Source organism: Macrotis lagotis, chromosome 1 (assembly GCF_037893015.1).
Source record: "Macrotis lagotis isolate mMagLag1 chromosome 1, bilby.v1.9.chrom.fasta, whole genome shotgun sequence".
Classification (NCBI taxonomy): Eukaryota; Metazoa; Chordata; class Mammalia; order Peramelemorphia; family Peramelidae; genus Macrotis; species Macrotis lagotis.
The window spans coordinates 200,242,679-200,266,636 of record NC_133658.1 but is presented as its reverse complement, the minus strand read 5'-3'; the positions used below and the strand labels follow the sequence as shown (position 1 = coordinate 200,266,636).

Below are 23,958 nucleotides of genomic sequence, written 5' to 3'. Positions count from 1 at the left end.
ATAGAAGGAAGTAGACTTCCATCTGGCAGTTTTCTCTTTTAATATTGCCTGTTCTTTCATATTTATGATTTCATTTGATTCTAAAAATATTCCTTTGAATAAATATTGTTACCTACACTTTGTAAATGGGGAAATGAAAAATAGCATGATTTGTCTAAAGTCAAACATGGTATTGCTCATCATTTCAGTCATGTCCAACTCTTTGTGAACCCATTTGGGGCTTTCTTGACAAAGGTATTGGAGTGGTTTATCATTTCTTTCTCCAGTTCATTTTACAAATGAGGAAATGGGAACAAACAGTATTAAATGCCTTACCTAGCCTTACCAAGCTAATTAAGTGTCTGAGACCAGATTGGAACTCTGGAAGATGAGTCTTCCTCATTCCAGGAAAGGAACCTAGTTTCACCAGATTTACTAGCTGCCCCAAGGTCAAACTTAGAACCACATAAATCTCAGAATCTGAAGAAACCTCAGAGACCATCAAGTACAACTTATACTTGAATAAGAATCCACTTTCTATCATAATAAGCATATGAACATTCAATCTTTTTTTGAAGACTTCTGGTGACAAGCTACTCCCAGCTTGGTTAACCCATTTCTCCATTGTAAAGCTCTAATTATAAAGAAGTTTTCCCTGACATAAAATTTAAATTTGCCTCTTTACAATTTTCTCTTAGGTCTCTTTCTGGGGTCAACCAAGAAAATATCTCTTCCATATCCCTTGAATACAGCTATCATTCCACTATCCCCACACTTGTTTTCTTTTCTGCAAGTGAAACATTTGTTCCTTCAACCAATCCTTAAATAATAGGGATTGATTCAAGACCCATGACCATTCTAATTGCCTTCTGTCTATTCTCCAATTTAGAATAATTTTCCTAAACTCTGGCACTCTGATCTGAACTCAATACTCTAGATGAGGTCTAGGGAGCTTAACTGATTGCTATAAATAAACATCAAGGCCAGGATTTAAAATCTGATCCTCAGAATCCAAAGTTTATGTTCTTTCCATGTCTCTAAAATGGTAATGCATTCAACAAATTTCAATTAAAAAGATTCAATAAGTGCTAATCTTTAGTTGAGGAGAGGCTATAAGAGGTCTTACATTTAAAACCAATGACTTAATCTTCTACTTCATTGAGACAATTAAGATCATCTGATTGATCTTAGCTTTCTCAGCTTCCCTTTTTCAATTTACTTAGCATCATCACCCATTATTCTTGCCTCTATAGGAAAAAAGTTATTTCTCATTAAAGCTAATCCTTCTAACAGTTTCTTTGATTTTCAGTGACTTGTCTATTGTCATACAGTTAATAAGTTTCAGAGCTGTGTTTCAAATCCAGTCTTGGATCAATCCTCTAGTCTTTACATCATGTAGCCATTATAACCAGCTACTGAAGATTTAGAAGCAATATGTAATCTATATTCCTAGGTTTTTTCTTTCCTCAAGGTTATTGAAGTGAGGATTATGATCACAAAGGTGATTTCCAATCTTTTCCCCATGACATTCCCCATAGCAGATAATTTCCTTGAGTGTAGATATTATTTCATTTGGTCTTTGTATGCCCACTGCCCAACACAATGCCTACTATATAGCAAACACTTATTACAAATACTTGTTGAATTGAATCGAATGTCTGATATTTGCCCTTCCTTTATATGCCCTTGCTCATATTGAGATTTTTAAAAAATCAAATATTCTTATCTTTGAGCACCCTTTCCCCTTTAGTTAATTGTCTTTACTTCAAATCAGCCTTAATCCTTCTCCTCAACTGAAATGTTCATATTGAAACTTGTCCTGTTCCTGGTATTTTCACTTTTGACTTCACTTTTCTTAGCATGAAGTCAACTTTAGGTCACCAACCCAGGATGCTATGACATGTTGATGAGAATTAGAAATTGAAGCTACTTTCCAAATCTGGAGCAAAGTAACTGTGTCCTGTACTTATGGTTTGACAGAGTCTTGGGATCCAATTGTAAGCCAATAGCCATCCTAAATATCAACCCTATACTTCACAACCCTTAGATTCATTTTTGAACAGCATGTTGTAAGTATAAAAACATCAAGGACCAAGATTTATCTCCCTGACTATCTGAGAGTGAAACATTAGCTGTTGAAAATCATTCCTCAGCAAAGAGCAAGTTTCTAACTTGATTTTTAATTTGAGGGTGACAGAGATGAATGTGTCTGATTGCAGTTCTCTTAAGAATTAAGCATCAAGAACACTTATTTCTATTTATAATGTAGAATTATATAATATATGGTGCTGGGGGAAAGCACTAGTTTTTGAGTTGGGAGATATAGGTTCAAATTTTTGCTCTGATGCTTATGATTTATGGGACTACAACAAATCATTTGACCACTCTGCACCTCATCTTCCATATCTGTGAAATGGTGATAAGAAACCTTGCATTACTTGACTACAGGATTTTTATGAGAAAAGCACTTTGTTAAAAAAAATTCTCTCAGAGTTGAAAAGATGATTCTAGTTCTTCATGCCTTTATATAAATTAATATAGAGATTAGAGTTATATTCCTTATTATAATTCCATTTCTACTTTTATCCCTAGGTCTGTAGAAGGAAATTGAGTGTGATGTAGGAGAAATAAGGCTGGACCAAAAGTCAAGATCCTTGGTTTCTGATCCTGATTCTTCTATAATTCCCTATGTGACTTTGGGTAAGTTATTCTCTGAGTCTCACTTTCTCACTTTATAAAATGAAGGGGTTGAATTAGATAGTCTCTAATATTCACTCACTGCTAAATTTCTGGGGTCTAAAAGTAGAATTATTTCAGAGGGAAATAAATACTTGTTGATTGACTTGGAATGAGAAGATCTGGGTTTGAAACTTACCTCAGATATTTATTGTTTGCATAATCATGCTTTTAATCTTTCATGGATTCAGTTTCTTTCTCTGTACATTATGGATAAGAAAAACCTACCTAGCAGACTTATTGAAAGGAAAGTGCTTAATATCCCTTAAAGGAAAAAGTACTATGAATATCACTCTTCTATAAGATCTTTCCCAAATCTAAGGTGTACTATGATTCTTTTAACTATTTTAATTGAATTTTGGGCAAAACTAGATTCCAGTCCTCTTTGCAATCTACCGATCTCAGAAAAACTAGAGTAATGCTTGTTTATATAAAAGTCTTTATTCCTCCTCTGACAAAGGTTTATGCAATATGAACTACATTGACTTTTTTTTTTATTAAGGTTGTTACATTCTTGAATGATCACCTCTGATCATTTGACTTCTGAAATATGCTCTCCTGAAACATTAAAGTAAAGGAACAATTCTACTCATTGGCTCTGACAAATGTAGAATTAAACTTGTGCAAATGCTTTACAGAAACTGCTTTCAGTGTGAGCTCACATTTTCCCTGGACTAAGGTGTTATATGGGAGAGGATGCCCCCAGGTATTAGTAGGAAATGTTTATATTTCTTGCTACTGTAAAAGGTCATTGATGGGAATTGATTAAATGAAACTGAAGTGGATGTCACTGATGATTGATACTTCAGAATGCAGACTTGAGCTGATAACATTAGATAGTCACCTTTAATCCCTTAAGAGATACCCCTAGAGCACTAGGGAAAGGGAAGGTTTAGCTTTTCTTGCTAATCAGTGAAAGTAAAAGTTGAGAAAAGTACCTCAATTTCCATAGAACTGATACATAAAAATGTTCAGGACTCATAATGTCTGAGTAATTGATCATTTTATTAATTATACTAGTACATAATAAAAGGGATCAGTGTCACTCTTGAATGTCAAAGACCGATCATGATAATTTCTTGATGCCTATCTGCCCTAGTAAGAGTGGGTGTTCCAAAGAGGTGGTAAACCACTCTGATTGGTTAACAATTAATAAGAAAAGTGAATATCCTAATGAGAAGTGGGCTTATTCTAATACAGGACCCAGGGAAGGTGAGAGGGATGGTGGGAGGAATCTGAATTTGATTATGTAGCTCCAGAACAAAAAGATAGGTTTATCTCAAACTAGACTACCCCCTAGCCAGCACAATCTAGAGGAAGAATCTCCCCACCCCACCCCATCTCATAGTCTACCCCCCACAAACAATGAATCTGCCCCAGTGGAACATAATGGGTCAGAATTCACCTTAGTTGATTTTCTTTGTAAGGTTCTTTAGTTAGCACTGGGCTTTGAAAAAGTATATAGGAGATTTGGGCAATTAACTGAAAAACCTATAGGTTTCAAAAAAAAATCCTGCACCTACTTCAATAATTGATTATTAATATAAGATAAATAATAATTTATTCAAGCATCTTGTCTCAGATAAAATATAATGTAATATATAAATATTAACATAGCATAATATAACACAACATATATAATGCAGTATATTATATTATATGAATAAATATACGAATAGAAAAATACTCTTTGTCTCAGGAACTATTTCATTATTGTCTTTGTATTCCCAGTGGTCAGCATAGGACCCGGCACACAGAAGACATTTAATAAATTCTTGTTGATTGAGTGATTTCCTTAAATTCAATCCAATGCTCTTTCTGTTAGACTATTTTTGCAGTTCTTAGTCTCCTCAGTTTTGTTCCTTCTTTTCCTGGTTCTCTAGCAACCCATTCTGTGGTCTTCTTAACTCTCTAAAATAAGATAATCATGTCAAGTGCCTCCCAAGGCCCTCTGAAACAACATCTGGGGTACAGTCTTAGGCTTTGGTATTTTTCACAGGGGCTCAGACAGTATTTTGAGTTCTCTCTGGCAAGCCTTGGTCCCCTTTCATTACTTCAAAGCTTTCCTTGTACTGAAGGCCCTCAGCATGGCTGCAACCTTGGAGACCCCTTGTATGAAAGCTGGCATCTGTGATTGCTAAAACACATTTTAGCTCAAAAGAAGAATTTCATTAGGAGTGTTCTCTTTTTGTCCTTTTTCTTTTCTCTCTTTTTCCTCTCAAAACATTTCACTGTGACTTCTCATATTGAGAGTGCCAAACTAACAGAAAAAAAAAACACATTCACATTTCTGTCTGAGATGAAAGGAAGAAACTTGATTCTGGAACTGCTAGCTTTGTGCCCAAGCAGCAGGGATCCACACAATCAGAGATAGTGAGAGGAAAGGGAATGAGAAATAGAGACCTGAAGGTTTGAACATAAGAGTTCTATTGCAGAGTCCCAGGAGAGCAGAAACAAACAAAAAAATCCCCATAAGCAGAATTGTCAAAGTTGTGTCTACATTCCTTTTAATTATGTTGTATTCAAGCATATTTGTTAACCAATATCTAGGAAGCCTATTTTAATTATATTCAAATACAGTTTTTAATTGGGCATTTGAATGAAACACAAATTAAAAACTTCTTCTAATTGGATGCTACTTCATAAATAATGAGAGTCTATGATCATCTGAATAGGAGAGAGCCAGAGAAACTGACACAGACTTTTAGAATGCATTTCACTGAATCCCAGATTAAGAATATCTCAGGGGGCAGCTAGGTGGCACAGTGGACAGAGCACCTGCCCTAGAGTCAGGAGTACTTGAGTTCAAATCTGGCCTCAGACACTTAATAATTACCTAGCTGTGTGGCCTTGGGCAAGCCACTTAACTGGATTCCCTTGAAAAAAACCTAAAAAAAAATCTCAATCTAAGCCATTTTTACTTGCATTTTCATAGTGATCATGATACAAAGGCAAAATTCTACAGAGATAAACTAGAATATTTCAAAACTTAGGGAATTTTGATTTGTTGGAATGGAACAATAATTAATTTAATCTTGATGCTCCCTAGAAAATCATCCTTAAAACCAATCAATATGGTTAAAGGTGGGGAAAGAATTTCTCTTGATTGAATTAATTAGTCTGGAGATCAGAGTTCCTCCTAGAACTTACATTTTAGAAAATGATTTGACCTTCAATAAGGATGAACAAGAGAGTTTCCAAATAGGGTGTTATAATCTGATTAAGCCCTGATAAAGTTTTTTTTTTTTTAAATTCAGGTGATTCTGAAAAGTTTTCAATTTGAAATAATATCTCTTAATATTTTCTTCAAGGAAAGGAGACCTTATTGGTATACTTCCATATCTCTTACATGTACCTTCTTCATCCTCCTCCTTCGTCCTCTGTCCATAAGGGGAGTCATACCCTTATATGTGCATATTCCTTCTGAAGTAATATAAATTTGATCGCTTATACTTTGCAAAATATTCTGGGAATGGTGACTAGATTGTTCTCTTCCATTCTCATTTATTCTTTTTTTTTTAAATTGGGACAATTAACTTTTTTCTTTTGCAGTTTTCAATTTCATTGCTTGAAATTTAGCTAGGAAAAACCAAGATTTGATAAAAACACATTGGGATTCAAATGATGCTTCTTAACTTTTAAATTCAAATCACAATAAGCTCCAGCCCTAACCTCACTTACTCACTACTTGAGTGATGGCTCAGAGAGAGTAAAAAGTTTTTGTTTTGGCCAGAACCTCTTAAGGGTCTTAGCTTCCCTTGCCTTTTGTGAAGGCAAAGTAGAACATCTTTTAATCTTAATTCTTAGGGAGTCTTTAACTAGCCAATGTGTATTGCCTCAGACAACCTGAGACCTAGCTGAAAAAGGCCAAGGTCTCCACTGTCAGTCTCTAAATCTAAGTATTAACTCTACACTCCTATGATTTTGCAGGAGAGAATGGGGCTGATGACTTTTCCCGCTGTCTCACTTAAATTCAACTCACTTGCAAGTCAAGACATCATCCTCCTTAAAGTCATTGTTCCTCTTACTGAGGGAAGAGACTTTGACCAAAAGGTTCAGGTGATAGAATAGCTTATATGTAAACTCAGATTCTCTCCCTCCAAGTCTAATTATTCTTCCTTCTACATTACATTGTACAGTCACATTATTGCTGGAAAATGGGTTTGACTAAAGACTTCAGGGGAGCGAATGTGAAAGAATTATGGGGCAGCTAGGTGGTGAAGTGGATAGAGCAACAGGCCTGGAGTTCAAATCCAACCTCAGACACTTAATAATTACCAAACTGTGTGGCCTTGGGCAAGCCACTTAACCCCATTGCCTTGCAAAAACCTTAAAAAAACATGCAGAGAATGTGAAAAAATTTACTTAAAAGCCAGACTCTGACCCAGATGAATTTAGGGACAAAACAGTTTATTTACATATTGTTGAGATTGGCAGAAGTTTAGGGAATGAGAGAGATTAGCAGCAGCAATAACAAACACTGCCTTCAGAAGATAAACAGTGAAGTAGGGTATAGAAGCAGGAGAGGTTATCTGGGGGATCATGCTCTCCAAGAGTAGAATAGTCTCCCAAAGGAAGACAAACAACTCAACTGAGAGAGAGTTGCTGAAAGATGAGCTAATTAGGTATATGTGGGGAGTGTGATAGCAGAGGTAAGGTTATAAGGGATATTTAGGTGGAAGCTATAGTTTAAAGAACAAAGAGGAGGCAATTAAGGACCTGTAGATGAGAGATAGTAGCTCAAAGACTTAATCCTTTCAGGATAGGGCAGATATTCATTGTTTTGTTGATAAGGGTTTATCTTGTGCCTAGGGATAGGGAGTCCTTTCCAGGGAGGGGCAAGATCTTTTACTAAAAAGTTCATCAAACTTCCTCCAATTGACATGGTGACCCTGGTCCCATGATGTCCCTTGTGCCTGTTCCTGGATTGGGGGAGTAGCATTTCCTGCCCTAGACAGGGGAGAACAGACCCTGTTCCCAGGATGGACTCTGTTCAGCCATAGTCCAGTTGGGGTGTTGAGTTGTATGTATAACAGGCCACATCATATGATACAACTGAATCACTCTCCCCCTTAACACAGCCTACACTGTGTCAAGTTAGGATATATTGGGTTGTCACCTTCTATTGCCAGATATCACATGCTGGTTGTGATGAAAACCAGCTCAAGGCCAAGAGACTCCTGGCAGCAGTCAGACCATCACCACTAGTCTTGTTTCCTGTCAATCAGGCCATGGAGTAGAATGATTCTGGTAAAGGTAAGTGAGGATGCCTTGCACAGTATATCCCTCACTACAATAAACATTATTGTGCAATTCCTACCACTAATCACTTGGTTGATCAGTGTGGTTCTCTTTGATATCAAAGGATTAAAATTCATTGACCTCAAAGCTTGGACAATGGAATGTGGACCAGTGTTAATGTAAGGTACATAATCAGTGCAGAGGGAACAGATTAGTTGTAGAATATATTTCTATTCAATATTTCCTCTCCTACACATTTTGATGGATCTGTGGGAGGAAAATGGCAAATAAGGTAGAGAGCGCTAGTGTGAAAAATTATGATTTTTGTTAGTATATATTTATTTTATATTATTAGTATGATATATATAATGAAGCTAATATTCATATTTCACAGGTAGGCTCTGGACCTGGGAAATCAGTGAACAGAAGTTATCTGTCAATCATGATAGATCCTGCCCTAAATTTTGTTTGTCTGTATTAAATGAAATGTATCAGTATAACCTGTACTGTACTGTGTGAGCCCAAAATTATGCAATCAACCCAGCTATTCCTACTTGGATGGTCACAAGTGATATAATTGTACTATTATGCATGATGGACTTGTCCTGGAAAGATCACTTAAATCCCAAATCTTATTGTTCTGTGAGTCACCTGCCCACTTATGATCCTATATAAAATATCTGGCTCCACAACATCAAGGAATGGAGTAATCCCATGATTTGCAAACAGATTCTTTTCAACCAAAGTAATTGATAAGCTGCTATATGATATATTTGCACTGTCTCTGACCTGTTTTGTCATAACCAAATCAGAAACAGCTCAGTAAATTTTGGTTAATACTACCAAGAAAAGATAGCTAGCCCCTTTTGAAAAAACTTGAACCTAGTTCCTTGGGGACAAATCTTATTTGCAATGGTAAGTTCTGGTATAGTTTAAAATCATCTTATAATTTAATGGAGATAGCATAGGATTGTGAAAATAGTTCTGGATTTGAAAACAGAAGGACTAGATTCAAATATAAGTTCTAATACTATTTGTATGCTCTTGGGCAAGTCAAAATCCTCACAGGGTTTCAGGTTTCTTAGCTGTAGAAATGAATTGATAAATGATATCTAGGTTTCTTCCGCCTTTAAACTTTTGAACCTAATTTTGGTTTTGCTCCCTAATTAGCTATGGGCCAATATCTTTCTTCTCTGGGCCTTAGCTTTCTCATTTGGGAAGTAAAAGACTCTTTCTAGCCCTAACAGATTATGATTGCACTTGATATGCACACCTGTTGTAGGTCTGCCCTTGTAAGTTCAGAGGTGATGCCTCAGTGATTAATCTCTTCAAATGCAGGTGTGATTGAAAAGACCAAAAATGCAACAGATTGCTCATGTCTGAATATTGTTCTTTGATTGACAGCATTAGTTGCTGTTTGCAAAGTCTGTCACTGCCTTGATTCATTGCACTTACATGCTGCCAGCCCCACATTGATCCTTCCTGACCTATTGCTTTATGGCAGGCTGGTTTTGCCTATGCTTTGATTTCTCAGCAGTCCACAGTGATTCCCTGCTATACAATTTTGGGGCTTCAAAACCCTCAAAACTTTTCATCCATCCTTTTCCTTGCAGTGGTTCATTTTAATTTATTTGGTGGCACTTGACTGGTGTTTCTGACTTGGTTCACTTTCTGCTCTAGAAGGTGGAAGAGCTTTCCTTCCACATAGCTGGAATGATTTGAGCTTCTGTGAAAATTCCTCATTTCTCCAGTCATATCCCTCACTAATCTGTCACAATGCTTGAAATCCACTCCATTAGTTTTTCCTTTCAGTTAATCCTTCCAATGGCAATTCTTTCATGCCTTTCACCAGAGAACTTTGCTTCTTTTTGAAATTTTACTTTTTTTCTATTTATATATAATTTTCAACATTTTTTTTTTTAGGTTTTTGCAAGGCAAACGGGGTTAAGTGGCTTGCCCAAGGCCACACAGCTAGGTAATTATCAAGTGTCTAAGATAGGATTTGAACCCAGGTACTCCTGACTCCAGGGCAGGTGCTTTATCCACTACACCACCTAGCCACCCCATCAACATTCATATTTTGCTAAGATTTTGAGTATTGCATTTTCTCCTTACCCTCTCTTTCCTCCCTCCTCGAGTTAGCAAGTGATCTGATATAGGTTATACATGTACAGTCATGTTGAACATTTTTTAGTAATAAGTTATGAAAAAAAATCAGAACACAAAGAAGGAAAACCATGAAAAATAAAAAATATAAAAAGGTGAAAATAGTACACTTTGGGCTACAATCAGACTCCACAATTTTTCTCTAGATGTGGATGGCATTTTCCCTCATAAATTTTTTGAAATTGTCTTTAGTCACTCTATTGATGAGAAGAGCCAAGTCTGTCTATAATAGTTGATAATCACACAATGTTGTTGCAGTGTTACTTCCTTTCAGCATCAATTCATGTAAATCTTTCCATGTTTTTCTGAAATATGTCAGCTCATGATTTCTTCCAGAACAACGGTACTCTATTACATTCATATGCCACAACTTGTTCAGCCATTCCTCAATTGATGGGCATTCCCTCAGTTTCCAATACTTTGCCATTACCAAAAAAAAAACCCTGCTATTAATATTTTTATATATGTAGGTCCTTTTCCCTTTTTTATTATCTCTTTTAGGATGCAGACCTAGTAGTGGTAATGTTGAACTAAAGGGTATACCCTATTTTGTAGTTCTTTGGGAATTGTTCCAAGTTGCTCTACAAAACGGTTGGATCAATTCCCAACTCCACCAACAGTTTTACTTACTTTTTTACTGATGAAATGGAGGCCAGCTACTTTGAGTTTCCTCTTTTCTTCCATTCCTTTGATGGAGAGATGGCATTTATCTTCAAACCACTAAAATGGGCTGTCTTTCAAGATTTCATCATGGTACTTTCTCTCTTTTCTTGCTATAGTCTCTTTTGGTACCATCAAATGCTCCTCTGAATTCAAATATCATTTATATAGAAGTTATTTCCAAATCACATAACCAGTTCTCATCTCTCTCCTGACCTCCATTGTCACTTAATTATTTCATATTGATACCTCTACAAATAAATTAAACTCAACATATACAAAACTAATTTATCTTCCCCCCCCCCCCCAAAATAAAACTATTCTTTAATCTTGTTTATATCTGCCAAGGATTTCCCTATCCTTCTAGACATCTAGATATACAGCCTAGGGATTATCCTTGACTTCCCCCCCCCTTCATTAGACTTCATTTCTAATCATTTCTAAATCTTATGGATTCTAACCCCACAACATCTCTTACATCCATTCTCTTTGATACCACTCAAACAGTTACCACCTTAGGTCATCACCTGTTACATCTACTACTGCAGTAGATTCCTGGTTAGTCTTCCTACTTTTAATCTCTCTCCTCTTCAATACAATACTGAAATAATCTTCCTAAAGTAAAAATCTGACCAGGTCATTTCCCCTATGGAGAGTCATCTTTGACTCTTATTACCTTTAAAATAAAATACAAATTCCTGCTTTTCCATTTAAAATCCTTTACAAGGCAGCTCACATCCACCTTTCCAGGATGTTTCATATCGCTTTCCTTCATAGACTCTTCCACACTACCTATCCTATGAGTTGTTCTTTAAATTCAGAGGCCCATCTCCCTTTCCTGTGCCTCAGTCTCATTCAACTCTCCTACCTGCAATATTCTTCTGATCCAAAGCACTTAGCAGCAGCATAAGAAATCTTTTTTTTTGATTCTCTGAGCTGTTAGTCCTCTCTTTTTGTTCAAATGATTTGCTTATTACTTATGTATAACATGTAACAGAAGAATTATGCATTCTAAAAAAAAAACCTAAAAAAGGGGCGGCTAGGTGGCATAGTGGATAAAGCACCGGCCTTGGAGTCAGGAGTACCTGGGTTCAAATCCGGTCTCAGACACTTAATAATTACCTAGCTGTGTGGCCTTGGGCAAGTCACTTAACCCCATCTGCCTTGCAAAATAAATAAATAAATAATGCATTCTTTGTCTACATTTTTAGTGCCCAGTACCATGATGGGAAGATAGCAAGAATTTAGTAAATACTTATTGAATTGGTGAATTGACTTATCTCTTGCCCAGACAAGGGATTTCTTGTATGGACTCCCCATCTACAGCTACAGAATAGGTCTCTGAGGGGAAAGTCACCCTCCTTGGAGTTGGCCTGCTAAGAACCTGTAGAAGATCCCTATAATTGCATGTGAATGATGTGTGGCACCAGAAGGGAATTGTGAATTGTAGGAGATAGAGAGGGATTGCTAGATAGACAAATGATGATGTCCTTCATCCTCAAAGAACATAACATCAGGGGAGGTGATGCCATGATAAGCACATGGATTGGATTTTGAGTGAGGGGGGTGCTGAGTCACCAGCCTCATTTTCTCTTTCAGAGCCATTTGGGACCAATGGCCAGATATGAGTCAGGACTACTAGAGATGACCCTGGATGTGAGGCAATCAAGGTTAAGTAACACAGATCACACAGTTAGTAAGTAAAAAGTGTCTGAGGCTAGATTTGAACTCCTGTCTTCATGAATTCAAGGCCAGTGCTCTATCCATTGCCTCATCTAGCTGCTCTGGACAATGGGCTAAAATTGTAAACAAACAAGGGTAACAAGAGTCATTCAGCCAATATGTAGGATTCAAACTTGGGTCTTCTTGGTTTGAAGGTCAGTTTTCTTTCTACTTTATCTATTTTCTGTGAGTTCTGTAACAACCTTATGTATTTTCTTTGACCTTTATATAAAATGCTTCTCTTTCTTCAGACCTTGGATATCATTTTTATTTCATGAGAAGCTGTTGACAACACACCAAATGGTGGCAGATAGACGTCTAGGTTAGAGAAATGAGCTAGAAAACTCAGAAATCCATCCTATGTGATGTCCCTCCTGTCATATGAGAGCCTCTAACCCAAAGATTACACTATTATACAGCCAGTACAGAATTCCTGACTCCTTGGATGACTCAACCAAAACCTTATTGATGTGCATACTTTTGTGAAGGTGACCCAAGAGCAGGAGTCCAAAACAATCTACAATTAAGTCCCAAAGCCCCTTTCCTAAAGTGCTTCTCACTTCTTGTTATCTTGTTGCCACTGGCTAAAACTGACCCTTCAAGAAGGCTGAGATGATCCTTCTGATCTTTTGATTGGTGTGTCATAGTTTAGTTGGAATCTTTAAAGGTCATCTAGTGGAGTTTATTTTATAGATAAAGAAATCAAGACATATAAGAAAGTAACTGGACCAAGGTAATAACTAGCAAAGCTGAAAATTCTCCTTACCTTATTTCAATTGAGACAAAGTCAGGATTAAAAAAAATTATAGGAGCTTAGATTTAAAGCTGGAAACACTTTGAAGGCCATCTAATCCAGTTCAAACATTTTATAGATGAGGAAAAAAAGGCTCAGAAAAGATAAGTAACTTATCTGAGATCATACAATTAAGAAAAAACAAAGTTTGAATGTAGGTCCTCTAATTCCAAATTCAGTGGGTTTTTTTCTTTTAGATTTTTGCAAGGCAATGGGGTTAAGTGGCTTGCCCAAGGCCGCACAGCTAGGTAATTAAGTGTCCCAGGCTGGATTTGAATTCAGGTACTCCTGACTCCAGGGCCCATGCTCTATCCACTGCACCACCTAGCCGCCTCTGGTGGGTTGTTATTTAGTTTGTTTTTTTCCACTGAACCATCCTGCCTTTAAAGTTAATAGAATAACATAGAAAGAGACCATATTCTGGCAATCAGGTGGTACAACAGATAGAGGATATGACCCAAACAAGTCATTTAACCTTCCTCTGCTCTAATCTGCCGGTGAGTGTAGAACAACTCCCTTTCTGGAAACATGCACACACACACCCCACACACATTTAACATGCAATATCATCATTTTCTCCATCATTTTCTTAAGTATAAACAGTCAACAAAACAACTTATAAAGCTTTAATTTGTATTATTTTCTGATTTCTGCTTACACTGAAAATTTAGCGCTGGCCTCTAGAAAACTGACAAGAGTTGACTCCATATTGAGATCCCACTTAGTTTTCTTGTCTATAAAATGGAAATCCTTATGGGATTATTGTGAGGATCAAATGATAGAAAATATATAAAAAGTTTCATAAATAAAGTGTTCTATAAATGCTAGATATTAATCAATCAAAAGAGTCTGACAATAAACCACAAAGGGGAAGAAATAAGCGGATGAAGAATGATTATTGTCCAGATTGTATAGTTGGCTGGATAGTCCATAGAGCAGGCCCAACAGAAATCTATCTTGAGCAGGCACTGAATGGACCTAGGTCTTAATAGGAAGAAATGAGTAAGGTTTCCATATAGAAATCTCTACAGTGCTTTCAATGACTCCAAGCATCTCCTTAAAATCAAAATATATCTTTTCTAATATCAATAGTCTTCTGGCAAAAGTTGTAAATATTTTTTAACCAAAAAAATTATAAAATTCTAACAGTTGTAAAGCAGGGGATAGATCATGGAGTAGGATAATGTCTGCTGATTCAGAACTATGGTTCATTCAAAAGGCAATAGCAGGGGCAGCTAGGTGGCACAGTGGATAGATCACTGGCCTTGGAGTCAGGAGGATTCAAGTTCAAATCCTGCCTCAGACACTTAATAATTGCCTGAGTGACCTCGGGCAAGTCACTTATCCCTATTGCCTTGCAAAAAAAAAAGAAAAGAAAAAAGTCAATAGCAACTAACATAGAACCATAAATAGGCTCTATCTAGCATGTTACCAAACACAAAATTCCATAAGGTATATCATAAAAAAATATCCAAATAAATATGTGACTAGAAAAGAAAATAGGTGAATGAGAGACCTCAAATGGGCATCCCTTATGCTACATTGGTTGCTAAGTAATCTTTAGAGACCTAGAGAAAGTGTCTCAGCTCAGTGGACCTCTGAGTGGTATTGTAGGGTCCCTTAACCTAGCATTGTTGTGATTGATTTCAGTTTGGTTTGTGATTCCTCTAACCCTTCTTGTGATTTTGTATGAAGATATTCTTGTTTTTCAGAATTTTGCAGCTTCAAGTGCCTCTTAAACTGGAGAAAGCAAATGAATTGACATATAAATATATGCATGTTTATTAGAGAATATATACAATTTTATATAAAATAGATTAATAATTTGAGACTTTCCTCCCATGTTAATATCTTTGTACATTAGAAGTTTACTCCCATGGCCCCATGAATTAGCATTCTTATGTGAAGTCTCAAGAAAGAAAAAGTTACTGGCACGTCTTTTGGATAGTCTTTGATCTTTACTTGAGAAAACAACCTAAGACCAGCAATATTTCTGGCAGTGGTCAAGCCATTGGAGAGCAGAACTTCATGAACAGAACCATTTATGTCTGTATTAACTGACAATCATATCTACTGGAGTAGTTTTAACTGCATCTTAAGTCTTTTACTTTCATCTGTAAAACCAACTGAGATTATTATTGATGCAATTGTTTGTCCTTCATTTTTGAAGAGGACCAATAACATTGTGAGGCAGAGCTGCACAAAATCATTAGCCTCACTCTTTTCCTGAGTCATCAAAGTCTAATGGCAAGACAAAAAATGACTGGTGATGGCTCAGGATGCAGGGGATAAATCTTGGAATCTTTGAGTTTTGACCAAGCTCTAAGTAAGAGCCTGCTTTAACTTTCTCTCTCGCTTTTGACTGACTCAAACCATATCAGGTTTTTAAAATTATATCTTTTACTTCTGCTTCATTTCAATAAATTGTTTTAGTCTACAAATGAGTGTCTTTTTTTGGATTAACAGTGAAATTGGGAAAGGTATTAGAATTCTGTGGGAGAATAATGAATCAGTTAAGCAAAACTAATCAATATACCATCCAAATGTGACAGTAATACAATTCTAAACCACCCATAGTCCACCTCTTCACTTTACAGAGACAGAGAAAGCACATTTTCTCTTTTATAATCCAATCCTATAGTTTGACAATATTTCTTCTATACCAGAGATTTCAATGTTATAGTGAACTTTCAAGGGAAGATACTTCCCCTACCAGTGCAGATTAGCACCTAATGAAACTGAGGGGTTGATGTGTTCTTCAGATACTATGCTAAGGCCTGTGTTTACAGATCCAAGCAACAAGACAGTTCCTGCCTTCAAGGAGTTTATATTCTAATGGGGGGAAGATGGCAAACAAAAGAGGTAGAGGGTGAGCATTGGAAGAGAATGATGAAGATACCTGGTCCAGAGAGATATGGCATTGAAATCTGGAAAGACAGCCCTGACAGAGGGGAATAAAAACCTGGAATTCCTTAATCTTATGCCTTCCCCTAAGATTATTTCCAATTTAGACTGAGGTCCTTTGGAGCAGAGATTTTTCCTTCCTTTCTTTGTATTTACAGGGCTTCTCACAGTTGCTTGGCTATAGTAATCAAATGATAAATGCTTATTGACTTGACCTCTAGTTCTGAATCTATGCTTTTAATAGACCAAGTCCTATAATCCCAAAGAATTTAAAGTTCTCACTTTCAAGGTCAAGTGTCTATTCTCTCCTCTGGCCTGTACTTCAGAGCTTACACATCCAGAAATAACACAGACAATATCTATTTAGAATAAGGCAAGGGATATGTTGCTACACTAAAGGGTCATAGTCATGAAGTTTCAGTTGTCCCTGCCTGACCATAGGTTTTTTTGCTAGGAACATTTTCTAGATGAGGACATTGTAACCCAGACAGGTTTTTAATTTGGGCAACAATCCATAGCTAAAAAAACAATAGAGTTGGGATTGAAGCACAGAACCAGGGGTGGGGGTAGGGGGCTTCAAACCCAGAGTTTTCATCTTATTATCATGTTAATTTTCCTTAATTAGTTAAATTAGACAAGTGTGCTAAGTGTTCAGGAGCATATTGTAACATCAGGCTCAATATTGTTCCTTCTTTCTCATGCACTACTAAAAATATTAGGGTGCTGGGCTTAGCTGGGATGCTACTTAATATAAATTCTGTTCCCCAAATCTACACAAACAGGAAACTGTTTGAATGGGTTTGTTGGATAAAATAATTGGTTGAAAACATCATCTCTGAGAAGTTTTACTAACCAAAGTGGATTATTTCCATTAAAGGTGATGAACAAGAAAGCTCTTATAGGAGCAATCCTAATATGGGGAGATCAAGATATTAAACATATAAAGTAGCTTTTTTATAGATTTGGCAAATCATAAAACATGTTCCTAAATGCTATATGCTTATACTTTAAAAACCCTGTGGTTTAACTTGTGTACTGTTGAGAGAGAGAGAGACAAGAGATAAAAGGTAATTCCTATTAGGCTGATTGTTTTTTCGAAGACTAAAGTAGCATTTTAATTTTATGATGCAGAAATGTGACTTTATTAGTAGGGAACTCCCAATATGGAAATAATCTTTCACCATTGTAGATAGATCAATCAATTAGAATTTATTTGATGCTATGGTCTTATAGAATTGCCCAAGGAATACTAAGGAATCATGACTTCACAGTGATCCCTCAGCTAATATGTATGGACCTGAACCTAGTTCCTCCTAATTCCAGGACAAGTCTTCTATCCACTATACTGCACAACTTCTCAATATACTCAATTAAATATGAGGTTTCTTTTTTCAAAGTTTTATTGTATAAAGTAAGTTCTAAACTATTAGCTATTTTTTATTGATCTTAAACCACTGGAACTTGGTTCTTAAGATTGACTTTCTTAGGGGTAGCTAGGTGGCAAAGTGAATATAGCACCGACCCTGGAGTCAGGAGTACCTGGGTTCAAATCCGATCTCAGACACTTAATAATTACCTAGCTCTGTGGCCTTGGGCAAGCCACTTAACCCCATTTGCCTTGCAAAAACCTAAAAAAACAAACAAACAAAAAACCAAGATTGACTTTCTCTTAGGATCAAACTGTTATTAATAATATTTTTAAAGATTAAATAAATTAAACTATAAACTCTTACTAAAGGAGTGAACCAACCCCTTTATCTTATAGACAAAAATATTAATGCCCAATAAGTTCAAGTCACTTGTCCAAGGCCACACAGTTAACAGCAATGTTATTATTTAAGTTTGAGGCAATATTACAATAATGGAAAAAAAAAAGCAAAGTTGCTGTCAGAGGACATGGATTCAGTTCCCAAACATATGTGCAAACAAGTTTGAGTAGGTCATTTAAGTCATCTCATTTAATCATCATCTCATCTACAAATGAAGTAGGTCTAGATAACCTCTTTCCTGCCTCTCCAGTTGTTTTCCACCTTACTTCCCTCCACATAGTCTAGGTTCCAGAGACACCAATCTCCTTGCCTTCCCTCAAACATAACACTCCATTTCCCAATTCCAGGCATTTTCACTGGCTAACCCCTATGCAAGGAACATTTTCCCTCCTCAGTTTAGCCTCCTGGCTTCCAGGAGAGAATCTTTGCTAGTCTTCCTTAATCTTAGTGCCTTCCCTTGAGATCATCTCCAATTTATGTTATATAGATTTTGTTTGTACATAGTTGTTTGCATGCCCCCCCCCCCCCCCCCCCCCGCCATTAGAATGTGTTCCTTTAGAGCATAGGCTGCTTTCTACCTTTTTTTCCCCCTGTTTTTTTTTTTTACAGGATTAATCAGTCACTTGACCATAACTGTCAAATTATAAATGCTTATTGACTTGCCCTCTAGTTCTGAATCTATGCTTTTAATAGACCAGGTCCTCTAATCCCAAACCTATTGTTCTTTCCATTATACCCCAGGCCTGAAAATATTTTAAATATAACAAATTTTTCATTATTTTTTATGTAGAATCACAGGGAAAAGGATAGGAATTGGCAAGAAGGTTACAATAATGAAAAGAATTCAAATAGCAATCTGTTCTTTCTGGAATTCATGATAGTGAGAAAGATGTTTTCTGTGGAAAATTATCATTTCAAATGGGACATCAGGGAGTGCAAAAGGAAATCCCAGTTTTGTTTGGGAGTAGCACATTTTAACTGATTTAAAACCACCACTCAAAAGACCCCCCCATATGGATAAGAAGCTATATCCAGATGTTCTCTTCCAGGTTCATATATTTTAAGATAATAATTTCAGATACAGGCTTGAAATGTCCCAATGCCTAAGATTGTGGTAAACATAAAGAAATGTTCAGTTTCCTTATTTGTAAAATGGAGATAATAATATTCACACAAACTTCATATGGATGTTGGAAGGATATAAATGAGATAACATGTAATGTGCTTTGCAAACCTTTAAGTGTCATATAATTGCTAATTTGTAGCATCAGTAATTTAGAATGTTTAGAGAATCATCTGAGGCACTGAAAAATTGTGACTTTCCAGAGCCCTACATCCAGAATGTGTCAGAGACAAGACTTGAAAACTCAAGTCTTCCTGACTCTAAGGCCAACAACTCCTCCCTCTCTAGATAATGCTGATATCAGATCATGATGTCAACAATTAAAAAAATATTATTATAGTCTTTTTTTTTTTTTAGGTTTTTGCAAGGCAAATGGGGTTATATAGAGATGCAGCTAGTTCAGCATTGGGGATATAAAGAGACAAAAATGGATCCTGCCTAAAAATAGGATAAATAAGAAAAATTAATAGAAGGCACTAGAACTAAGAGGGATTGGGGAAGAACTCCTGGCAAAGGTGGGATTTTAGTTCGGATTTAAAGAAACCAGCATACTATTATGTTATACAAGTTCCTTGATCCTGAGTTTGAAAAGCATGGAATTCTACTCTGCTAAACATATATGTGGAAGACATGGACTATTGCCTGAAGAAGTAGGATGCATTCAAAAGGCACTAGCCAGCAAAAATCTCAGGCTTTGCTCTGGCTATTTCGTGCCTAAATTGCTCTCAAGTGAGAGAAACAATTATGTGGCCCACAAATATTGGGCTCCATTCTTTGCCTTTTTGCCTTTATTCTGATTTGCTCTTGGGTGAAGAAGTTTGGGAGACAGCTTCAAAAGGATCAGAATGCCATCCAGAATATTTATGAATCAGAATTCTTACCAAATTTTGAGTTTAGCCAATCTTGCTTCTATACTTAAAGGAAATGTTTGCAGTTCTATTCTTGCTATATCTTCTAAATAAAGATCACTTAGTAAAACATAATTAATGTTAATTAGTTAAATGAAATAGGGATGCTAATTATTGGTAGATAACAATTGATGCTACATATCAGAATGGGGATTCAAGTGGATATCAATAGATACCCCAATCCCCCAGGGAAACCTTAAGAATGTTATAGGGAAGATGTATCTGACCTTGCTCTGAGAGAGTAAGTCCTATCCATCTATCTATCTGTCTGGTTATCTGTCTGAATGTGTTTGTCTGCACTTAATTATAATTTGCCCCCTTGAAAAATGCATTCCCCCCCTTATCCGCCCTTTTCACAGAAGAACATTTTTTTTCCTTTCCTTTGGTTCCAGCTATGATTGGGTCCTATGTCAATAATACTTAGCATTTAGAAAATAGAATTTCATTGTTTTTCTATTAAAATGGATAGTAGCCTTCCAGATGAAAATATATATTCCTCAGTCTGGCATTTAAGGGCTTCCACAGTCTCTAATCTACCTTTACAGACTTATATCACCTTATTCCTCTTCATGTATCCTATATTTCAGGCAAATTGAAATACTAGATCCTTAAGAATATCACATCCTCTCTAACCCTGAAGCATTGTTTACCATCTACAAGCCTAGAAATGAATTCCTCCTCCATGTCTATTTACTAGAATTTTTCTCTTCATCCAAAGTGTTGGGAGCCAGGGTCTCTAAGCTGTTTGACACAGTCGCAGCAAGAAGACTCAAGGCAGTCACACTTCCTGATGGAACAACATTTCCTTCTTCAATAAATAAATATATATATATATATATATATATATATGGATTGCATGCATATAGGTTTATTATTGATTGCAATATTTACTCACCCTAATACTGGAATGACTATAAAGAAAGGATTTCAGAAAAATTCCTTGAATAAAACATTGTAAACTCTGTCCAAGTTTAACAGGATCGCCTCTCCCTGAGGCATACAGCATTATGAAATCTCTGGAAAACCCAACACTGGGAATTCCAAGGAGATGTCAGAATATATATACAGGGAAAACAGATACAAGATGGGTCAGATAGAATTCCAGGGAAATTAATAGTTTTTCCCCCCCTTACCATACACAGGAATATATGAAAAAGATGGTGAGAAAATAGTTAGTACAGGTGACTGATATGTGAACTCCAGCAGCCTTAGTTTCATGAGAAAGAATAAAAAAGTCACAGAAACTGTGGTTTCTACCAACAAGGCCTGAAAGAAAAATTGGATATTGTAAGAGTTAACAGATGGGTAGTCAAGCATAAAGACCCTCACTATAGATTGTTAAGAAGTGTACCAAAAAACATTACTTACACAAAAAATATAAAAAACTTTCCATTAAAAGAATTGCTTAATTAATACCTTTAAATGAATTAACAATTATACAATGTAGTAATAAATAAGGTAACAGACGGGTTAAGGTCATCATGGTCTGAGTAGGGATAAGAAATCAATTAACTATATGATTATTACTTAAACTTGTAATCACATGATTAAAACTTGTAACCATATGAACTATATGACTGATGATGAAAATTGTACACTTTTGTAACCAAGGAAATGATCTCAGCTTGCTTGAAACATATATGATTCTGAGACTATAAAAATGAATCCAAGCAGCTGACAGTCAACCAGCTTCTGCCTTGACTCAACCCATTTGGCCGACTCTATCCCTCCTGTCAGAATCCCACAGAGGCTGGACCTCCACACCGAAGTCCAATATTACCCACTTCACAAAGTTGTCTTTGATTTGTCCAAGATGAAAATGATCTCTTACTCTTCAAGGTTTCCTGAAGCACTTTGGATCTCTTCTTTTCTCCCATCATATCCTAATTGTTACTGTTCTTAACTGCAGATGTCCTTTTCCCAAGACAGAATACAAATTTCCTGACTTGTTTTTTATCTTTGGAACTTTGTGGAACTAGTCCATTAAAGGTGTTTAATGGAATTAAATGAATTTTTTTTGTTGTTCAATCCTGTCTGACTTTCCATGACCCCATTTAGGCCTTTCTTGGCAAAGATACTGGAATGGTTTGCCATTTCCTTCTCCAACTCAAAAGGAAACTGAGGCAAACAGGGTTAAGTGACTTGCCCAGGGTCACATAGCTATTGTGTGGTTGAATTTGAACTCAGGTCTTCCTGACTCTAGGTCTGGCACTCTATCCATTGTGCCACTGAGTATTATTTATAATGATGTATTAACAGATGCCAATGATGCAGAGAAATGTGGGCTAGGGAAGTGTTGAGTTCAGTTGGAGACAAACTTTGTAAATCTTTTGTTTGCATCCTTAAGGGAATTTTCCTTCTTCCTTTATCATCTAATTGGAGGACTGACCTTCAACCCGATTTGGATTGCATTGTCTTCTCGTTGGGTGGCCTGGGAGCTCAGGTACTGGAAGCATGTCCAAGACCACCCAAAAGAGACCCCTCCCTAAAAGGCAAAATCTCCAATTTGGGACTTAGGTCACTCCCAAGTCACCACCCCTCCCATGGACTTTGAGGGAGAATTTAAGGAGATCTAGGAAGGGGCTCCCAGACTCTTGTTGAAACCCTGGTCAGCTGGCCTGACCAGTTCAATCAGCAACCCACCAGGTCTACTCTTTAAACTCTTCAAACCCTTCATAACTTTTCTATCACTTTCTTAATGTGTTGTAACTTCTTTTAATAAATCTCTATCTTCTTTCCAAAACCTGCATTTCCGGGTCTGAAAGTGATTTCTCACTGGCAGAAAAACCCAAGCAACCAGAAGCAACACCAATATATTCGATAATTTTACTTACAAGTAACTATGCTTCGTGGAACAAGATTGAAATTTCTGCTCTAGATTCCATTTCTAAGTCTCTGGTTCTTTTCAACTATGTTACAGCTACAGAAACCTCTTCACCCTGGAACTTCTCACCCTAGACAATACTCTGTGCCCCTGGGGTTCCTTCCTCTGATGGACTTCTGTTTTAAGGAAGATATCCAGATCAATCAGGACTAATTAGTTCTTTGACTCTGGGTAGGTCACTTAGCACTGTTTGCCTTAATTCCTATATTTGTTAAGTGAGCTAGAAAAGGAAATGGTAAACCATTCCTATATCTTTGCCAAGAAAAAGCTAAATGAGTTCACAAGGAATTGGACAAGGTTAAAAACAACTCAAAAACAACAACAAAATTATTATCCTCATTTTAGAGTTGAGGAAGTTAAAATTGAGAAAGGTTAAGGGTAAAAGAATTATGGTAAATAAATGTTTGAAGGGAGATTTCAATTCAGATCTTCCACTATAACATCTAACAGACCTATACTTATAACAAAAGCTTATATTTATATTTCTATAGGACAGTTAGGTGGTGCAGTGGATAGAGTGCCAGCCCTGGATTCAGGAGATCCTGATTTCAAATCTGGCCTTAGACACAATACTGACTAGCTCTGTGACCTTGGACAAGTCTCTTAATTCTGATTACCTTGTATCCAGGGCTATCTCCAGTTGTCCTGGTCCATATCTGACCACTGAATCCAGATAACTCTGGGGGAGAAAGTGAGGCTGGTGACTTAGCATAAGTCCCTCACTCAAATCCAATTCATAAGTATGTCAAGGCATCGCCTCCCTAATATCTTGGTTTCTTCTAAAACAAAGGACAAAAGAAACATCATATATTTATATGGTGGTTTACAAAGCATTTCATTTATTGTATCTAAGCTTGTTCTAGTGAAAATTCAATTAGTTAATACCCATTATACTCATTTTAAATAAGACAGAAAAATACAAATGACTTGCCTAGCTCTTCTCCTAAATAGATTACAATTCACTACACCTCTTAGTAGATAGTTTTTTGAGTCGCTAGGTCACACTCTCCCTCCATAGCACCACCCTGTTAGCATTTAATGGTCAGTCCTCTAAGGACTAATCCAAACTTGTT

General features: G+C 36.5%; 1 long non-coding RNA gene across 1 annotated transcript in view; it reads left to right on the top strand.

The window, feature by feature from the left end:
* LOC141504504 (uncharacterized) overlaps positions 1-23,958 on the top strand; it is a 142,740-nt gene that overhangs the window by 69,351 nt on the left and 49,431 nt on the right. The window contains exon 3 of the long non-coding RNA XR_012473390.1: positions 2,572-2,679. This is a non-coding gene — a long non-coding RNA (uncharacterized LOC141504504). The remainder of the gene's footprint in view (positions 1-2,571; positions 2,680-23,958) is intronic.